The 22,271-nt window shown below is 41.1% G+C and overlaps 1 protein-coding gene across 1 annotated transcript in view; it reads right to left on the bottom strand.

Annotated features, from left to right (window-relative positions):
- Window positions 1-21,962, bottom strand: part of LOC311129722 (PTB domain-containing engulfment adapter protein 1) — a 141,693-nt gene extending 119,731 nt beyond the window's left edge. Inside the window, exon 1 of the mRNA XM_084162132.1 lies at window positions 21,856-21,962. The gene's annotated coding sequence lies outside the window, so the exon portion shown is untranslated. The remainder of the gene's footprint in view (window positions 1-21,855) is intronic.
- Between the last annotated feature and the right edge of the window lie 309 nt (window positions 21,963-22,271).

Genomic DNA, 22,271 nt, shown 5'->3' on the forward strand with positions numbered 1-22,271 from the left:
ATTAAAGACTTTAAGTCCGGGAAAACTCCAGGGTTGGATGGCATTCCAGTCGAGCTATACCAAACCTTTTTTGATACAGTGGGGGGAAAAAGTATTTAGTCAGCCACCAATTGTGCAAGTTCTCCCACTTAAAAAGATGAGAGAGGCCTGTAATTTTCATCATAGGTACGCGTCAACTATGACAGACAAACTGAGGAAAAGATATCCAGAAAATCACATTGTAGGATTTTTTATGAATTTATTTGCAAATTATGGTGGAAAATAAGTATTTGGTCACCTACAAACAAGCAAGATTTCTGGCTCTCACAGACCTGTAACTTCTTCTTTAAGAGGCTCCTCTGTCCTCCACTCGTTACCTGTATTAATGGCACCTGTTTGAACTTGTTATCAGTATAAAAGACACCTGTCCACAACCTCAAACAGTCACACTCCAAACTCCACTATGGCCAAGACCAAAGAGCTGTCAAAGGACACCAGAAACAAAATTGTAGACCTGCACCAGGCTAGGAAGACTGAATCTGCAATGGGTAAGCAGCTTGGTTTGAAGAAATCAACTGTGGGAGCAATTATTAGGAAATGGAAGACATACAAGACCACTGATAATCTCCCTCGATCTAGGGCTCCACGCAAGATCTCACCCCGTGGGGTCAAAATGATCACAAGGTGAGCAAAAATCCCAGAACTACACGGGGGGACCTAGTGAATGACCTGCAGAGAGCTGGGACCAAAGTAACAAAGCCTACCATCAGTAACACACTACGCCGCCAGGGATTCAAATCCTGCAGTGCCAGACGTGTCCCCCTGCTTAAGCCAGTACATGTCCAGGCCCGTCTGAAGTTTGCTAGAGTGCATTTGGATGATCCAGAAGAGGATTGGGAGAATGTCATATGGTCAGATGAAACCCAAATATAACTTTTTGGTAAAAACTCAACTCGTCGTGTTTGGAGGACAAAGAATGCTGAGTTGCATCCAAAGAACACCATACCTACTGTGAAGCATGGGGGTGGAAACATCATGCTTTGGGGCTGTTTTTCTGCAAAGGGACCAGCCACGATTTTGAGTGAAAACCTCCTTCCATCAGCAAGGGCATTGAAGATGAAACGTGGCTGGGTCTTTCAGCATGACAATGATCCCAAACACACCGCCCGGGCAACGAAGGAGTGGCTTCGTAAGAAGCATTTCAAGGTCCTGGAGTGGCCTAGCCAGTCTCCAGATCTCAACCCCATAGAAAATCTTTGGAGGGAGTTGAAAGTCTGTGTTGCCCAGCGACAGCCCCAAAACATCACTGCTCTAGAGGAGATCTGCATGGAGGAATGGGCCAAAATACCAGCAACAGTGTGTGAAAACCTTGTGAAGACTTACAGAAAAAGTTTGACCTGTGTCATTGCCAACAAAGGGTATATAACAAAGTATTGAGAAACTTTTGTTATTGACCAAATACTTATTTCCACCATAATTTGCAAATAAATTCATTAAAAATCCTACAATGTGATTTTCTGGATATTTTTTTCTCATTTTGTCTGTCATAGTTGACATGTACCTATGATGAAAATTACAGGCCTCTCTCATCTTTTTAAGTGGGAGAACTTGCACAATTGGTGGCTGACTAAATACTTTTTTTCCCCACTGTATACCGTATTTTCCGCACTATAAGGCGCACCGGATTATAAGGCGCATAGAATAGAAGATACTGAAGTCAAACGTTTGACTGGGGTTGCGTTATGCATCCACTAGATGGAGCTGTGCTAAAGGGAATGTCAACAAAACAGTCAGATAAAGTCAAACTTTATTAAGCGTTCTGACAACTCCGTTCACTCCCATGGTAACGTTGTTCAAACGTTAATGTGCATATTAACAATATCTCCCAGCCTTGCTCACTCTTCTCCCAAACGTGGAGGGGAACTTTTCCCTGATTCAGTAAACACGTAGTAAAAGAAACAGTCTGATACCACTAAATCAAATGTTAGTGCATAACTCAACATTGTTCAGTTACGTATAACACGTAAAGCTTTCCCCGTCCACGAATCCCTCGAATTCTTCTACTTCAGTGTCCGAATTGAACGGAAACTCTGTTTAGTCTTCTTTACTTGGCGCAGGTCATCTTCTTACTTCCTCCACTTCCGTACCATTGATTCATTAATGTTGAATTCTCTCGCTGCTGCTCTATTCCCATATTCTACTGCGTGACCGACAGCCTTGAGCTTGAACTCTGCGTCGTAAGCGTGTCTCTTGAAAGGTGCCATTTTGGGGTCTTCTGACTACGGTAGCCGTAATGCTGCAAGCGTTGCGGCTTTGTAGTTTACCAGTCGTACTGAAACATTTCATTATTATTAAATTGTTTTTATTGGTTTTTCATACTGAAACATTTTGACAGAGCGCCTTGAGCGCTGTGTACAACCAGTATGGATCAACCAATTAACCAATTGATCCATATTTAAGGCGCTCCGGATTATAAGGCGCACTGTCGTTTTTTGAGAAAATTTAAAACTTTTAAGTGCGCCTTATTGTGCGGAAAATACGGTATATGACAAGTAATGACGCATTATACCCGTTGGTTTTAAATATGTTACCAAAATATCTTTGAACCTTCCTGTTACAATTTTCTTTTTAATGTGTACTGCAACATGCTTTTGTGTGTGACTAAATTTGTAACATGCTTTTGGCAAAGCCTCTACTATAGGGATATCCTCTAAAAGCAAGCTCTCAACAGTATGATCTCCAAGGATATCCTTGTACAGGGTGCTCAGAGACACAAGAAATCACTTAGCATACAGTATATTCTGTTTTCCCACCACTCCCAGCAGGGAAAGGGCTTTGTAGATTGTATCATTTGTGAGATCCTACCAGAGCTACCAGTGATGAATTCTAAGACTTTTGTAATACTGCCTTCAGTAAGTCATTCTGACCTCTGAGCAAGCCCAAGTTGAAGGACATAAGACATGCTTCATAAGGGATACATCTCATAATATTAGTGGCCTTTGGGTGAAGCCATTATTTACGGAGTCTAAATTTATAACCGCAGGATACCCGTAGCTCTTGGCTAGCCAGGATTTTAATGCTCCATTCAAATAGCATAAGTCTTATAGCCTATCACTGATTATTTAGAGTTGATAGCAAATGTGTAAACACAGTTATTTTCACTTACTCATAACAGGTACAGTGAGGGAAAAAAGTATTTGATCCCCTGCTGATTTTGTAAGTTTGCCCACTGACAAAGAAATTATCAGTCTATCATTTTAATGGTAGGTTTATTTGAACAGTGAGAGACAGAATAACACCAAAAAAAATCCAGAAAAACCCATGTCAAAAATGTTATAAATTGATTTGCATTTTAATGAGGGAAATAAGTATTTGGCCCCCTCTCAATCAGAAAGATTTCTGGCTCCCAGTTGTCTTTTATACAGGTAACAAGCTGAGATTAGGAGCACACTCAGCTTGTTACCTGTATAAAAAACACCTGTCCACAGAAGCAATCAATCAATCAGATTCCAAACTCTCCAACATGGCCAAGACCAAAGAGCTCTCCAAGGATGTCAGGGACAAGATTGTAGACCTACACAAGGCTGGAATGGGCTACAAGACCATCGCCAAGCAGCTTGGTGAAAAGGTGACAACAGTTGGCGCGATTATTTGCAAATGGAAGAAACACAAAATAACTGTCAATCTCCCTCAGCCTGGGGCTCCATGCAAGATCTCACCTCGTGGAGTTGCAATGATTATGAGAATGGTGAGGAATCAGCCCAGAACTACACAGGAGGATCTTGTCAATGATTTCAAGGCAGCTGGGACCATAGTCACCAAGAAAACAATTGGTAACACACTATGCCGTGAAGGACTGAAATCCTGCAGCGCCCGCAAGGTCCCCCTGCTCAATAAAGCACATATACAGGCCCGTCTGAAGATTGCAAATGAACATCTGAATGATTCAGAGGAGAACTGGGTGAAAGTGTTGTGGTCAGATGAGACCAAGATCAAGGTCTTTGGCATCAACTCAACTCGACATGTTTGGAGGAGGAGGAATGCTGCCTATGACCCCAAGAACACCATCCCCACCGTCAAACATGGAGGTGGAAACATTATGCTTTGGGGGTGTTTTTCTGGGGACAGGACAACTTCACCGCATCAAAGGGACGATGGACGGGGCCATGTACCGTCAAATCTTAGGTGAGAACCTCCTTCCCTCAGCCAGGGCATTGAAAATGGGTCGTGGAAGGGTATTCCAGCATGACAATGACCCAAAACACACGGCCAAGGCAACAAAGGAGTGGCTCAAGAAGAAGCACATTAAGGTCCTGGAGTGGCCTAGCCAGTCTCCAGACCTTAATCCCATATAAAATCTGTGGAAGGAGCTGAAGGTTCGAGTTGCCAAACGTCAGCCTCGAAACCTTAATGACTTGGAGAAGATCTGTAAAGAGGAGTGCCTATTGTCCTGTAGCCCATCTCAGCCTTGTGCAGGTCTACAATTTTATCCCTGATGTCCTTACACAGCTCTCTGGTCTTGGCCATTGTGGAGAGGTTGGAGTCTGTTTGATTGAGTGTGTGGACAGGTGTCTTTTATACAGGTAACGAGTTCAAACAGGTGCAGTTAATACAGGTAATGAGTGGAGAACAGGAGGGCTTCTTAAAGAAAAACTAACAGGTCTGTGAGAGCCGGAATTCTTACTGGTTGGTAGGTGATCAAATACTTATGTCATGCAATAAAATGCAAATTAATTACTTAAAAATCATACAATGTGATTTTCTGGATTTTTGTTATAGATTCCGTCTCTCACAGTTGAAGTGTACGTATGATAAAAAATTACAGACCTCTACATGCTTTGTAAGTAGGAAAATCTGCAAAATCGTCAGTGTATCAAATACTTGTTCTTCCCACTGTACATGAATGCAGCTACCAGTGTTTTGAAGCCCTTGGACACAATTTATCATAGCGCACTTCGTTTTATAACATCTGACAGTTTTGACACTCACCACTGCATCCTTTATCATAAAGTTGGTTGGACCTCGCTAAAAACACGTAGGTCACTTCATTATTCTGTTTTTGTTTATAAAGCCTTACTCAATAAACTACCAATTTACTTAACATCATTGTTGAAATATAGAAACTCGGATTACAACACTAGATCACAGGGTTGGTTAATGCTGGAGACTCCACGTGTATCCACAGAGTTGGGTAAATCTGCCTTTTCCTACCAGGCCCCTATCATGTGGAATAATCTCCAAGTAACGTTTCATTTGGATGTGTTGTTGTCTCTGGGTCCGTTTAGGAGAAAGGCTAGGGATTTTTGTATTGATAAATGTGTTTGTTTTGTTTGATTGTTTATTGTGTATATAATATTTGCTATTTATTTAATTTTGTGTTTTAAATTGTATTTTCTGTATTGTTCCCAGGGCACATTTGCAAATGAGACCTAGGTCTCAATGTGTTTTTCCCTGGTTAAATAAAAGTTAATAAATGAATAAATATCAAAATATACATACAGCCTAATGAGATTATATATACAGTACCAGTCAAAAGTTTGGACACACCTACTCATTCAAGGGTTTTTCTTTATTTTTACTATTTCCTACATTGTAGAATAATAGTGAAGACATCAAAACTATGAAGTAACACATATGGATTCAAGTAGTAACCAAAGAAATGTTAAACAAATGAAAATATATTTTATATTTGAGATTCTTCAAATAGCCACCCTTTGCCTTGATGACAGCTTTGCACACTCTTGGCATTCTCTCAACCAGCTTCATGAGGTAGTCACCTGGAATGCATTTCAATTAACAGGTGTGACTTGTTAAAAGTTAATTTGTGGAATTTCTTTCCTTCTTATTGTGTTTGAGCCGATCAGTTGTGTTGTGACAAGGTAGGGGGGGGGGGGTATACAAAAGATAGCCCTATTTGGTAAAAGACCAAGTCCATATTATAGCAAGAACACCTCAAATAAGCAAAGAGAAACGACAGTCCATTATTACTTTAAGACATGAAGGTCAGTCAATATGGAACATTTCAAGAACGTTTCTTCAAGTGTAGTCGCAAAAACCATCAAGCGCTATGATGAAACTGGCTCTCATAAGAGCCGCAACAGGAATAAAAGACCCAGAGTTACCTCTGCTGCAGAGGTTAAGTTCATTAGAGTTATCAGCCTCAGAAATTGCAGCCCAAATAAATGACCACAGAGTTCAAGTCACAGACATATCTCAACATCAACTGTTCAAAGGGGACTGTGTGAATCAGGCCTTCATGGTCGAATTGCTGCAAAGAAACCACTACTAAAAGGACACCAATAAGAAGAGACCTGCTTGGGCCAAGAAACACGAGCAATGGACATTAGACCGGTGGAAAATTGTCCTTTGGTCTGGAGTCCAAATTGGAGATGTTTGGTTCCATCTGCTGTGTCTTTGTGAGACGCGCTGTGGGTGAACGGATGATCTCCGCATGTGTATTTCCCACCGGAAAGCATGGAGGATGAGGTGTTATTGTGTGGGGGTGCTTTGCTGGTGACACTGTCTGTGATTTATTTAGAATTCAAGGCACACTTAACCAGCATGGCTACCACAGCATTCTACAGCGATATGCCATCCCATCTGGTTTGGGCTTAGTGGGACTATCATTTGTTTTTCAACAGGACAATGACCCAACACACCTCCAGGCTGTGTAAGGGCTATTTTACCAAGAAGGAGAGTGATGGAGTGCTGCATCAGATGACCTGGCCTCCACAATCCCCCGACCTCAACCCAATTGAGATGGATTGGGATGAGTCGGACAGCAGAGTGAAGGAAAAGCAGCCAACAAGTGCTCAGCATATGTGGGTACTCCATCAAGATTGTTGGAAAAGCATTCCAGGAGAAGCTGGTTGAGGGAATGCCAAGAGTGTGCAAAGCTGTCATCAAGGCAAAGGGTGGCTATTTGAAGAATCTCAAAAATAAATATATTGTGATTTGTTTTACAATTTCTTGTTTACGACATGATTCCATATGTGTTATTTCATCGTTTTGATGTCTTCACTATTATTCTACAATGTAAAAAATAGTAAAAATAAAGAAAAACCCTTGAATGAGTAGGTGTGTATTTCATTTTCAATAAATGTGCTAAAGCTTCCCCCCAATTGTTTTCATTATGATGTATTGTGTGTAGATGGGTGAGATTTTTTTTTATTTTGAATTCAGGCTGTAACACAACAAAATGTGGAATAAGTCAAGGGGTATGAATACTTTCTGAAGGCACTGTATATGGGTGTCATCCATGCTTATGCCAAGTCTTACAACTGCACTTTACCTATTGGTATTCATTAAAATGTTATAACATAAAAATGTTATTAACTATTCTGGTCAGGCCATTCGATGTGGTAACACTTCCTCCTAGACTTACTGTGTAGTGTCAGAGGAACCAGACTGATCTGATGCATAATTTATCATAATGAAAGTTTTTATTAGGACTGCTGCCTTGCTTAGTCCATATCCATCTGGCAGATTTATTTACTCGATACCAGTTGGTGTTTTCAAGGATCAGTAGCAACTGTTGTTAACATTCTAGGCCGCAATTACAAAGCTGCACTCTCTAACCCAATAATTGTAAGATGCAGGCGATTTGTGCTGCGCAATATAAATTGGGCACAAGATTTTAAGTAATATTCAATGCAACAATATAGCTATTGTCATTATCATCTAGCTTTGGATATTTCCCAATTTATTTTTTATTTTATTTTTTATTTCACCTTTATTTAACCAGGTAAGGCAGTTGAGAACAAGTTCTCATTTACAACTGCGACCTGGCCAAGATAAAGCAAAGCAGTGCGATGAAAACAACAACACAGAGTTACATATGGGGTAAAAAAAACATAAGGTCATAAAATACAACAGAAAATATGTATACAGTGTGTGCAAATGTAGCAAGTTATGGAGGTAAGGCAATAAATAGGCTATAGTGCAAAATAATTACAATTAGTATTAACACTGGAATGCTAGATGTGCAAGAGATTATGTGCAAATAGAGATACTGGGGTGCAAAAGAGCAAAATAAATAACAATATAGGGATGAGGTAGTTGGGTGGGCTAATTTCAGATGGGCTGTGTACATGTGCAGTGACCGGTAAGGTGCTCTGACAACTGATGCTTAAAGTTAGTGAGGGAGATAAGAGTCTCCAGCTTCAGAGATTTTTGCAATTCGTTCCAGTCATTGGCAGCAGAGAACTGGAAGGAATGGCGGCCAAAGGAGGTGTTGGCTTTGGGAATGACCAGTGAGATATACCTGCTGGAGCGCAGACTACGGGTGGGTGCTGCTATGGTGACCAATGACCTAAGATAAGGCGGGGATTTGCCTAGCAGTGATTTATAGATGGCCTGGAGCCAGTGGGTTTGACGACGAACATGTAGTGAGGACCAGCCAACAAGAGCGTACAGGTCACAGTGGTGGGTTGTGTATGGGGCTTTGGAGACAAAACGGTTGGCACTGTGATAGACTACATCCAATTTGCTGAGTAGAGTGTTGGAGGCTATTTTGTAAATGACATCGCCGAAGTCAAGGATCGGTAGGATAGTCAGTTTTACGAGGGCATGTTTGGCAGCATGAGTGAAGGAGGCTTTGTTGCGAAATAGGAAGCCGATTCTAGATTTAACTTTGGATTGGAGATTCTTAATGTGAGTCTGGAAGGAGAGTTTACAGTCTAACCAGACACCTAGGTATTTGTAGTTGTCCACATACTCTAGGTCAGACCCGTCGAGAGTGGTGATTCTAGTCGGGTGGGCGTTCGATTGAAGAGCATGCATTTAGTTTTACTAGTGTTTAAGAGCAGTTGGAGGCTACTGAAGGAGTGTTGTATGGCATTGAAGCTCGTTTGGAGGTTTGTTAACACAGTGTCCAATGAAGGGCCAGATGTATACAAAATGGTGTCGTCTGCGTAGAGGTGGATCTGAGAGTCACCAGCAGCAAGAGCGACATCATTGATATACACGGAGAAAAGAGTCGGCCCAAGAATTGAACCCTGTGGCACCCCCATAGAGACTGCCATAGGTCCAGACAACAGGCCCTCCGATTTCACACATTGAACTCTATCTGAGAAGTAGTTGGTGAACCAGGCGAGACAGTCATTTGAGAAACCAAGGCTATTTAGTCTGCCAATAAGAATGCGGTGGTTGACAGAGTCGAAAGCCTTGGCCAGGTCGATGAAGACGGCTGCACAGTACTGTCTATTATCGATCGCGGTTATAATATCGTTTAGGACCTTGAGCGTGGCTGAAGTGCACCCATGACCAGCTCGGAAACCGGATTGCATAGCGGAGAAGGTACGGTGGGATTCGAAATGGTTGGTGATCTGTTTGTTAACTTGGCTTTCAAATACTTTCAAAAGGCAGGGCAGGATGGATATAGGTCTGTAACAGTTTGGATCTAGAGTGTCACCCCCTTTGAAGAGGGGGATGACCAAGGCAGCTTTCCAATCTCTGGGGATCTCAGACATTACGAAAGAGAGGTTGAACAGGCTAGTAATAGGGGTTGCGACAATTTCTGCGGCTAGTTTTAGAAAGAAAGGGTCCAGATTGTCTAGCCCAGCTGATTTGTAGGGGTCCAGATTTTGCAGCTCTTTCAGAACATCAGCTGTCTGAATTTGTGTGAAGGAGAAGCGGGGGGGGGCATGGGCAAGTTGCAGCGGAGGGTGCAGAGTTGGTGGCCGGGGTAGTGGTAGCCAGGTGGAAAGCATGGCCAGCCGTAGCAAAATGCTTGTTGAAATTCTCGATTATTGTAGATTTATCGGTGGTGATAGTGTTTCCTAGCCTCAGTGCAGTGGGCAGCTGGGAGGAAGTGCTCTTATTCTTGGTGACAAGTCTGTCCACTTAAAATGTCTGGACATTTCGTATTTTATTGGTTTGTTTCCAATGGCCATTTGAGAAGTTCCATCTACAATAATGGTCTACTTACCAGATCATAAGGTTCTTTATTGCATTCATAATGAGGTTTTTCTATGAGGTCATGGATATTAGAATGTCTTGTTTTCGTTCCAACATAATTTCACACTCAATTTATTCCGATATCTTTGCAGAAATGTAGCACAATATAAAGTCTTTCACTCTATTACAACTCCGTTTTTAGCTGTACAATCCATACAATGCTTTCCCATTAAAATGATTTATACAGAAGGGCAATTCGAGGGTAACAGAATTACACTGACTCTCAGATTTCACTTCAAAATGTTACCAAACAAAAACCATTAATTTCAAAGTTTAATAAACCATACAACCAATGATTTACATACACTAGATGACTAACAGGGGGCGCTGCGTTGAAGCCACCACGTCACCATCTTGGCACACCCTCGCCATTGTAAAACATCCTTTGGAAGCTATAGAAATGCATTTACTAATGTCTACATTTGTTTTTGCCATGTTTATTCTTTTACAGACAAGTTAATACATACTTTTAAATTATACTATGTGAGCTAAACATGAACATTATATATATAATTTTTTTCCCTTAAAAGTAGACTCAGCGATATGACATAATGCAGAAAGTAAACAGCATAACCGAACCCGTGCACATGCGCAGATACTGTGTGTGACTGTGTGAGAGCAAAGTCTTGCATCTTGCTCATCTCAATATCTGCAGTGCTGCTCGTGGCAACGTAATTTCACTGAGTCTACCTTTAAAGTATAATTTTTAGAAAGGTCTAATGTTACTATCCCCACTAGAACAACAAAAATACTTTTCCACATTTTATTACGTTACAACCTTATTCTTGTTACGTTACAGCCTTTTCCCCCTCATCAATCTACACACAATACCTCTTAATGACAAAGCAAAAACTGGTTTTTAGAAATTTTAGCAAATATATTAAAAAGAAAGAAGAAAAATACCTTATTTACATAAGTATTCAGACCCTTTGCTATGAGACTCGAAATTGAGCTCAGGTGCATCCTGTTTCCATTGATCATCCTTGAGATGTTTCTACAACTTCATTGGAGTCCACCTGTGGTAAATGCAATTGATTGGACATGATTTGGAAAGGCACTCACCTGTCTATATAAGGTCCCACAGTTGACAGTGCATGTCAGAGCAAAAACCAAGCCATGAGGTCGAAGGAATTGTCTGTAGAGCTCCGAGACAGGATTGTGTCGAGGCACAGATCTGGGGAAGGGTACAAAAAAAAAAATTCTGCAGCATTGAAGGTCCCCAAGAACACAGTGGCCTCCATCATTCTTTAAATGGAATAAGTTTGGAACCACCAAGACTCTTCCTAGAGCTGGCCGACCGGCCAAACTGAGCAATCGGGGGAGAAGGGCCTTGGTCACAGAGTTCCTGACGGGAGAAGCTTCCACAAGGACAACCATCTCTGCAGCACTCCACCAATCAGGCCTTTATGGTAGAGTGGCCAGGCAGAAGCCACTCCTCAGTAAAAGGCACATGACACCCCGCTTGGAGATTGCCAAAAGCCACCTAAAGGACTCTCAGACCATGAGAAACAAGATTCTCTAGTCTGATGAAACCAAGATTGAACTATTTTGCCTGAATGCCAAACGTCACGTCTAGAGGAAACCTGGCACCATCCCTACGGTGAAGCATGGTGGTGGCAGCATCATGCTGTAGGGATGTTTTTCAGTGGCAGGGACTGGGAGACTAGTCAGGATTGAGTGAAAGATGAACGGAGCAAAGTACAGAGTGATCCTTGATGAAAACCTGCTCCAGAGCGTTCAGGAACTCAGACTGGGGCGAAGGTTCACCTTCCAACAGGACAACAACCCTAAGCACACAGCCAAGACAATGCAGGAGTGGCTTTGGGACAAGTCTCTGAATGTCCTTGAGTGGCCCAGCTAGAGCCCAGACTTGAACCCGATCGAACATCTCTGGAAAGAACTCAAAATAGCTGTGCAGCGTCGCTCCCCATCCAAACTGACAGAGTTTGAGAGGATCTGCAGAGAATAGGAGAAACTCCCCAAATACAGGTGTGCCAAGCTTGTAGCGTCATAACCAAGAAGACTCGAGGCTGTAATCGCTGCCAAAGGTGCTTCAACAAAGTACTGAGTAAAGGGTCTGAATACTTACGTAAATGTGATATCAGTTTTTTTTTTTTTTTCATTTGGTAAAAAAAAAACTATTTTTGCTTTTTCATTATGGGGTTGTGTGTAGGGGAATAAAGCAATTTAATCAATTTTAGAATAAGGCTGTAATGTAACAACATGTGGAAAAAGTCAAAGGGTCTGAATACTTTCCGAATGCACTGTAAATACATGTAATTTTGTCCTTGGAACATTTAATTGAAATACTGTAGAATTCTATTCATTCCTATGGAGGACTGCTTCTTCTGGGGAGTGCCAATATGGCCGACCGGTGGCTTCAAAGCCTCTCATTGCCCAATACATACCATCAGCAATCCAGGGTTTATATACAACATTGAAGTCAGTACAGGTGCATCAATGCTGGGACCGAGAGACTGAAAAACAGCTTCTACCTCAAGACCATCAGACTGTTAAACAGCCATCACTAGCACATTAGAGGCTGCTGCCTATAGACATAGACGTGAAATCACTGGCCACTTTAAGAAATGGAACACTAGCCACTTTAATAATGTTTACATATCTTGCATTACTCATCTCATATGTATATACTGTATTCTATACTATTCTACTGTATCTTAGTCCATGCCGCTCTGACATCGCTCGTCCATACACTACCAGTCAAGAGTGTGCAAAGCTGTCATCAAAGCAAAGGGTGGCTATTTGAAGAATCTCAAATATAAAATATATTTTCATTTGATTAACACTTTGTTGGTTACCATATGTGTTATTTCATAGTTTTGATGTCTTCACAATTATTCTACAATGTAGAAAATAGTAAAAATAAAGAAAAACCCATGAATGAGTAGGTGTTCTAAAACTTTTGACCGGTAGTGTATATGTATATATTCTTAATTAATTCCTTACTTAAGATTTGTGTGATATGGGTATATGTTGTGAAATTGTTAGATATTACTTGTTAGATATTACTGTCCTGTCGGAGCAAGAAGCACAAGCATTTCGCTACACCTGCAATAATATCTGCTAAACACGTGTATGTGACCAATAAAATGTGATTTGATTGTGATTTGATATTAATGAGCTCCGCCCCCAGACAAGACCACATTTGGTTGGTCTGGACCAGACCTAATCTGAACCAATCATAGACGTCTATGTTTCACTAGCGGGTGGTAGGTGTCATGGTAGGTGACAGTAAGAGCCGGGAGAGGTGACATTAACAGAAGAGAGAGAGAAAGAGAGAGAGAGAGAGAGGCTGTCCAGACTGTTTTCACAGTCTTGCTTTGACCCTCCAGATGATAGAAAGAGAAAGAAAAACCGTTATTAGCTGAACATAACAGTATTCCAGTGGAAGGGAGGACAGTAGCAGGTTACTCATCTGTGGTTTGTGACTACTATCAGTAAAAACACTATAACTAATTGGTAGGTCTACCCTTTCTTGTTACTTCTGTGAACTTTCATTATCCTCCCTCCTCATGAAGGAGAGAAATTTGAAAATATCTTAAAGATATGTGGGTTTTTGGTAACGGAATTACAAGGCACAATGCAATGTTTCTTAAATTTACAGAAGGCAAATAATTTATCCAAAACTAAATATACGTGTTGATATTTGTTGGCAGGGGTCTTTACTTCAACATTACTGTGGGAATACTTTTTCTGGTAGATATGGTCTAAGACCCCTTTTCCATCTGTTTGACCAGAAATCATTTTTGGGATGGACAATGGTTGAAAAATCTATATACACTGAACAAAAATATAAACACAACATGTAAAGTGTTGGTCCCATGTTTCATGAGCTGAAATAAAAGATCTCAGAAATGTTCCACATGCACAAAAAGCTAATATCTCTCAAATTGTGTGCACATATTTGTTTACATCCCTGTTAGTGAGCATTTCTCATTTGCCAAGATAATCTATCCACCTGACAGGTTTGGCATATCAAGAAGCTGACTAAACAACATGATCATTACACAGGTGCACTTTGTGCTGAGGACAATAAAAGGCCACTCTAAAATTAGCAGTTTTGTCACACAACACAATGCTACTGATGTCTCAAGTTTTCAAGGAGCATGCAATTGGCATGCTGACTGCAGGAATGTCCACCAGAGATGTTGCCAGATAATTTAATGTTAATTTCTCTACCATAAGCCACCTCCAATGTCATTTTAGAGAATTTGGCAGTATGTCCAACCGGCCTCCCAACCGCAGCAAATGGCCACTGGCACGCCAGAGAAGTGTGCTCTTCACGGATAAATCCCGGTTTCAACTTTAGCGGGCAGATGGCAGACAGCGTGTATTGCGTCATGTGGGCGAGCAGTTTGCTGATGTCAATGTTGTGAACAGAGTGCACCATGGACGCGGTGGGGTTATGGTATGGGCAGGCATAAGCTACGGAGAACGAACACAATTGCATTTTATCGATGGCAATTTGAATGCACAGAGATACCGAGACGAGATCCTGAGGCCCATTGTTGTGCCATTCATCCGCCGCCATCACCTCATGTTTCAGAATGATAATGCACGGCCCCATGTCGCAAAGATCTGTACACAATTCCTGGAAGCTGAAAATGTCCCAGACCTGCATACTCACTAGACATGTTTGGGATGCTCTGGATCGACGTGTATGACAGTGTGTTCCAGTTCCCACCGATATCCAGCAACTTCGCACAGCCATTGAAGAGGACTGGGACAACATTCCACAGGCCACAATCAACTCTATGCGAAGGAGATGTGTCGCACTGCATGAGGCAAATGGTGGTCACACCAGATACTGATTGGTTTTCTGATCCACACCCCTACTTTTTTTAAAGGTATCTGTGACCAACAGATGCATATATGTATTCCCAGTCACATGAAATCCATAGATTAGGCCCTAATGAATTTATTTCAATTGACTGATTTCCTTATATGAACTGTAACTCAGTAAAATCTTTGAAATTGTTGCATGTTGCGTTTTTTTTTCAGTGTATATGCCTTAATTTCTCATAGCTCATAGACTCATAGCTTTCATTTGAAACACTCATAGCTTTCATCTGAAACACATTTTGACATGTTCATATGAACTTTACATGTTAGTGCCCATGGGTCCTTTTACATGGAAATGCACAGAAGTAGAAAAACACAGAAAATGTTAACAATTGAAACATAAAAAATTATTGAATGTTAAAATACATTCTAATGTGTGCCTGGGAGTTGAGCAGTATTTAAATTTTATTTTATACTGTAGGCCTTTTAATTCTGTAGCTCGGGGGGTTCCAAATATACTTCCAGTTTGACACATTGTGTGACTAACAAAGGATCCCATCACAGCTTGAAAAGACTTTATTCAATGACAACAATACCTGTCTGCCTGGAAAAATTCACCAAAGGGGAAATATCACAGGACCTAATCACTTTACACCACCTCATTTGCAAGGGGCTATAATTAATTGAGATGTGTAATAAGTGCAGAGATGATTCATTCACTCAATGCATCCTGTGAAATTCAAAGCTTTGACATTTGAGGGAGTCAATTCTCAAGTCAGGCAAGACAAAAATATCAATTACCTCGGCTTCAGTGACTCACTCCTGCCACATACTGTGCTGTATTAAAATGTAATTACCATGTAGTTTGCACATAGACATGATATGAATTATTAGCATATGTGTGACATAAGTGCAGGTTGTCCATTGAGTGTCCATTACCTTTTGCCTATTTGGTTGTTTTCCTGTGATAAGGAGGATGCCAAAAGTAAATTCGGATCAATAGTAGTGTTGCACGCTATACCGAAACTTCGGTACTTAAAAAATAAAATAATTGGTACTAGAATTTTGGTTACATTCGATACTTCTGTCAAATGTGTCTCATGTGATTGAGAGGATCAAGTCTGTATCAGTGCAGCCACTTTATAGCGTGAAGAGCAAAGTGCTCCACTTACTTATTCATTGCTAGAGCTGTCTGGGCTGCATTGTTAGCTACCCACTCATGCTGCAGAGAAGTTAATGATGCAACACGGCATGTAGGAATGTTGAAGCTGTTAATTACTGTTCGCAAAACAATGTCCTTACAGGCTAGAACACTTTTACAATGGAAGACGACACCGGTAGCTTTACATGTAGGCTAACTTTCCTTGCAAGCTTACAGCCGAATTCACTACCCTAGTACTTTGTTTGTGATAATATGCAAACCATAATGCAAAATATGCTGATTTCAAAGCTGATTGTCACCAAAAACGTTATTAATTCACTTTGTCTCCTTCGCCACCAAAAACACATTCACTTCTTTGTCTCCCGTCTGGTTTCCACTACATTCCATAGCCACAAAGTCAGATTCTACAGCCACATTCTGCCTTGCAAATGAGTCATTACTTTCTTAAAGAGACAGCACACACTTTTATAAAAGAAGAGATTGCTTCTTCTATGCAAATGTTGTTGATCATTACAATAACATAATATGTTCTTCTAGCAGTTGCCAATAAATAAGTCCTAAATGGAAGGGATTGTTTGTCATCTGTAGCCCCATGAAATCAGCTAAAACAAGCTCAATAACTCAATGCATGCACACACTCCTATTGAATAATATGCATTCACCTGTTTTGTGAATAGACCTAGGCTACATCTTGAATTACACAGTTTATTAATAGATATTTACCATTCAAATAAATTATTTCCATTATGTTGTTTTGTAGTTTGATTGGTAAATACAAAGTCAAACTGATTGTATGATTGTATAATTGATTCATTAATGCATACATGGCTGTCTCAAAATGTTTTACATAACAATGTTAAATGTAATAATATTGAACTCAAAAGATGCCCAACGATTGAACAGCTGAGTAGCTGAGTTTATCAAATTCAATAGAATTCAGCAGTAAGTGCTAGAGAAGCAACTCCCAGGCAAGCTGTTTGAAGATTAACTTGGAGTAATGGAGATCTCAGTGACAGTGAAGAATAGGCAGAATCAGCTGATAGTAATGATGTTATCAGTCACTCTGAGTATGGTCTCAGACTCAGACAGACACATGAAGTGTCTGGAAAGACCACTGAACGAGGTTGCTGAGTACACCGAGGAGAATACTGTTGTTGATGTAAAGTTGGGCCAAGGGAAATGCTCAACCATGGCACAATGGGTAAGTAACAAAACTATTAGGCTTGGGCGGTATACCATATATACCGTATACCAGGGTATTTGGAAATAGCCGCGGGATGGATTTTCAATGCGATCAATACTGTTTAATCGATTTTTTGAAGTTTTTCAATACATTTTAATATTTGTAGCTCCAGTCAACTTGTGCAATACGTTAGGAGATTAAGCAGATCGCGTTCTTCATTTCACCTGTCACATTATTTTACATTATCAAGCTCACCTTAGCGCCCCAGTCACATGTTTGTTTGTAAATAGCACGTGTTAGTTTGTAAATAGCACAACAGGAGAAAGCGGGAGCAGGTGAGTCCAGCTGTGTATTGAAAGGGGTCGCGTTTTATAACGAAAGTCCGTGTTTTTTTTTGTTTCGATAAAGTGATCAGGGACGTGCAACTATAGTTTTCCATCACAGAAAATACATTAGTGCAACACATTCGGCAGAAATGTACTTAATTTTCATCAGATGAAAACAGAAATGCAACGCTATTTGGCTGGCAGCCACACACGTAAATGAGCTTACAATGAAAAAGCAAGGTATTGTTTGCAAAAACAATGCATGGCCATCATATTTCCATTGTTTATCATAGAAAGAATGTTGCCAGCTACAGTGCATTCTGTAAATATTTAGACCCCTTGACTTTTTCCACATTTTGTTACGTTACAGCCTTATTCTAAAATGGTTTAAATAAATAAGAATGTCCTCATCAATCTACACACAATACCCCATAATAACAAAGCGAAAACAGGTTTCTAGAAATATTTGCTAATGTATTAAAAATAATAAACAGATACCTTATTTACATAAGTATTCAGACCCCTCTTTTCCATTGATCATCCTTGAGATGTTTCTACAACTTCATTGGAGTCCACCTGTGGTAAATTCAATTGATTGGACATGATTTGGAAAGGCACACACCTGTCTATGATAAGGTCCCACAGTTGACAGTGCATGTTGGAAAGGCACACACCTGTCTATGATAAGGTCCCACAGTTGAAAGTGCATGTCAGAGCAAAAATCAAGCCATGAGGTCGAAGGAATTGTCCGTAGAGCTCCGAGACAGGATTGTGTCAAGGCACAGATCTGGGGAAGGGTACCAAAAGATTTCTGCAGCATTGAAGGTCCCCAAGAACACAGTGGCTTTCATCATTTTTTTAAATTGAAGAAGTTTGGAATCCCCATGACTCTTCCTAGAGCTGGCCGCCCGGCCAAACTGAGCAATCGGGGGAGAAGGGTTTGGTCAGGGTGGTGACCAAGAACCCGATGGTCACTCTGACAGAGCTCTAGAGTACCTCTGTGGAGATGGGAGAGCCTTCCAGACGGTCAACCATCTCTGCTGCACTCCACCAATCAGGCCTTTATGGTAGAGTGGCCAGACAGATGCCACTACTCAGTAAAAGGCACATGACAGCACGCTTGGAGTTTGCCAAGAGACACCTAAAGGACTCTCAGACCATGAGAAACAAGATTCTCTGGTCTGATGAAACCAAGACTGAACTCTTTGGCCTGAATGCCAAGAGTCACATCTGGAGAAAACCTGGCACCATCCCTACGGTGAAGCATGGAGGTGGCAGCATCATGCTGTGGGGATGTTTTTCAGCGGCAGGATTAAGGGAAAGATGAACGGAGCAAAGTACAGAGAGATCCTTGATGAAAACCTGCTCCAGAGCGCTCAGGACCTCAGACTGGGGCGAAGGTTCACCTTCCAACAGGACAATGACACTAAGCACACGCCTAAGAAAACGCAGGAGTGGCTTCGGGACAAGTCTCTGAATGTCCTTGAGTGGCCCAGCCAGAGCCCGGAATTGAACCTGATCAAACATCTCTGGAGAGACCTGAAAATAGCTGTGCTGCGAAACTCCCCATCCAACCTGACAGAGCTTGAGAGGATCTGCAGAGGAGAATGGGAGAAACTCCCCAAATACAGGTGTGCCAAGCTTGTAGCGTCATACCCAAGAAGATTTGAGGCTGCCAAAGTTGCTTCAACAAGTACTGAGTACTAACTCCTGAGTGGCGCAGTGGTCTAAGGCACTGCATTGCAGTGCTATCTGTGCCACTAGAGATCCTGGTTCGAATCCAGGCTCTGTCGCCGCCGGCCGCGACCGGGAGACTCATGGGCGGCGCACAATTGGCCCAGGGTAGGGGAGGGAATGGCCGGCAGAAATGTAGCTCAGTTGATAGTGCATGGCGTTTGCAACGCCAGGGTTGTGGGTTCGATTCCCACGGGGGGCAGGTATAAAAAAATATATATGTATTCACTAACTGTAAGTTGCTCTGGATAAGAGTGTCTGCTAAATGACTAAAATGTAAATTAAAGGCTCTGAATACTTATGTAAATGTCATATTTCCTGTTTTTGCTTTGTCATTACGGGGTATTGTGTGTAGATTGATGTGGTGGTGGGGGGGGGGGGGATGATTTAATCAATTTTAGAATAAGGCTGTAACGTAACAAAATGTGGAAAAAGTTAAGGGGTCTGAATACTTTCCGAATGCACTGTATGTATAACTTTATGAGCTGGATTGCCTGTGTTTGCAATTCGAAATGTGCTATTACTTGTGCTAATTTTGTTAGCATTCTGGTAATAGACTCCCAATAGGCTTTTTTTGTGTTTTTTGGCGCCCCCTTATGTACTAAGCCGGTAATACGTATATCCCGGTATGAGAGAAGGACTGTATGACGATATGAAAATCTGGATACCGCCCAACCCTAAATTACTGTGATTATCATCCCTCTACTGCACTTCAAACAAGTGCCATTGCAGACAACAACACACAACTGACTGACAGCGCTTGACTTGTTTCAAGTGCATCCTTCACAGAGCTCAGCATGAATCAGAACGGTATAATTCAGCGGAACATTTCTAAACCCAGCAAACCATGCTGCGGTGACACACTGTAGCCTACATGTCAGTTCAGGGAGTTTTAGTAATATATATATATATATATTTTGTCTCCTTGTTTATATTATGACCTTAATTTAACTCTGCGCTTGAATCCTATCCCGAGTTCTATGACCACTTCCGCTTCTCTCACTGTCGCTAAGTTCCGCTGGATAATTGAAAAAAGATCAGTTGGCTCTCTGCATTATCCTGGGCCTTTAGGCTAATTCCCAATGATTTGCAAAAGGAGTGGAATTTACTGTGTACAATAAGAGCCTAAAGGCATCGCACATGGCATCAATAGATGCTCAAGCGGCACATACAAAAAGCTGAAAATATCACAGTTTCCAGTAGGCTCTAGCTACATAATGGCCAAACTGGGATTGACCAAAATGTGTGTTAACAAAATGAAACATGTGATGAGATGAACAAAAGCATCTTCTGAGATCTTAGAACAGCAACAAGGCTTGGGAAATAGTCGGTAGCACTTTACCAAAACAAGTTACAGTTAATCACAATGGAAACATTGTTTGCCCAGATACAGTAGGCTATATACTGTAGATATCCTTGTTTCTCAGGTAATGGGCAGTGTTAGCAGACAATGTTTGGGAGGTGGAGATGTTTCCTAATAAACCAGTCAATCAATTCATCAAACGACCACAGAGACACTACAATACTATTTCAGTGATCAAAATCTACATCAATATAAATGGTGTATGAGACATGGCAGGTGAATAGGACACAGACAGCATCTGACAGTACGTTTACCATGTGAAATATGACAACAAAGACATGCTTACACTAACCACATGTCCTCTAGTCCAGTGGACAGAGTTAAATCTGACACTGTTCTCTCAGAGGCAGATGACTGCATGTCATTTCCATTCAGACTTCCTCTTTTGCTCCAGGGTGAAAACTGCAGTGCCTGAAGTATTTGTGCAATCTCTACACTGCCCCAACCACTGGATGATTGATCCAATTCTATGACAAAATGCAAAATACTGCCCCCATGGAGGAAATAGTGCAAAGCACTGACCATCAAGTAGCAAGAGGCTAGAGAAGTGAAGGCACCATAGTGAACAGTGTGAAAAATAAAACTTGCTCAGTGACAACGATTATTATGACAAATCTGTAAACAGAAATGGCTGATATCAAGATACAATATCACCATTATTGAAAATAGGTCCTAGTAGTATTAGACTAGTAGTAACAGCAATAATATTGTATTTTGTTAATTAGCTGTGGAATGTTTAATTTGGATGGCAATGACATGTTTGTTATCTGAAAGTCTGAAAAATCGATAGGTAAATGCTTTTAAGTGTGAAAATGACCATGTAATAACACAGTTATAACTGGTCTCTATAAACTGCAGTAATGAACATTCTAAAATAACTAAAACACTGAGCTGGTGGCTTGATTTATATGCATGCAGTTGTGGCACATAATTCCAATTAACGAATTGGCGATTTTGTATCAGGGCACACAATGCTGCCTTCTCGTGACGTTATATCTCCCAGTAGTCAAACTTTGAATTCCACTTGCACTTGACTTTCCGCATCCGTGTTGAAGCAAAATAACCTGTCTGTCCACACGCGCTTCAAAGTTTCTTGACAACATCACCGTGCAAAATGTGTATGTGGTAAACATAGAATGGCCTAGAAAAAATTAATGGATACTAAATGTATAAAGTTCGACATGTTGCACTTGCAAGAAGTGAATCATAATGATTTACTAGGCTGCGCGAAAGTGTTTTGAACAGTAAACAACAAAAAGGTTACACAAACATGATGCGACTAAGCATCCGAACACAAAACTGTTGAAAGTGTTAGCCAAAAACGCATGAAAAATATCAATTTACTTACCGAACAACACTATACTTATCAGACTGTCCTGTAAAATGGTCCTTGGCGATATCACATCAACCCACTCTCATTCCGTCCTCTCATATCCTCAACACACAGCTGCTGGTAAAGGTTAGTGACGTCAACGTACTCCGGTTAACGTCGCTGTTCTGGAATTGCCAGCAAACTGCACATTTAAAGTGACAGATCATGTGTTGATGACAAAATTGACATACATCTGGACATCACGTGCCACCTTTCAGGGACATTTTTTTGCAGCTGAAAAAAATTCTCATCAACTAACACATTTCAAGTCAATTGCAGCTATTAGTCAGTGTAATTCGCACAGGCTCTGTATGAATTAGTAAATGCATTATATATTTCCAACCAGCTCTCTGAACTCATAGACCAGGGTTCCCCAACTGGCGGCTGCGGGC

This window comes from Coregonus lavaretus (assembly GCF_964263955.1).
Source record: "Coregonus lavaretus genome assembly, chromosome: 5".
Taxonomy (NCBI): domain Eukaryota; kingdom Metazoa; phylum Chordata; class Actinopteri; order Salmoniformes; family Salmonidae; genus Coregonus; species Coregonus lavaretus.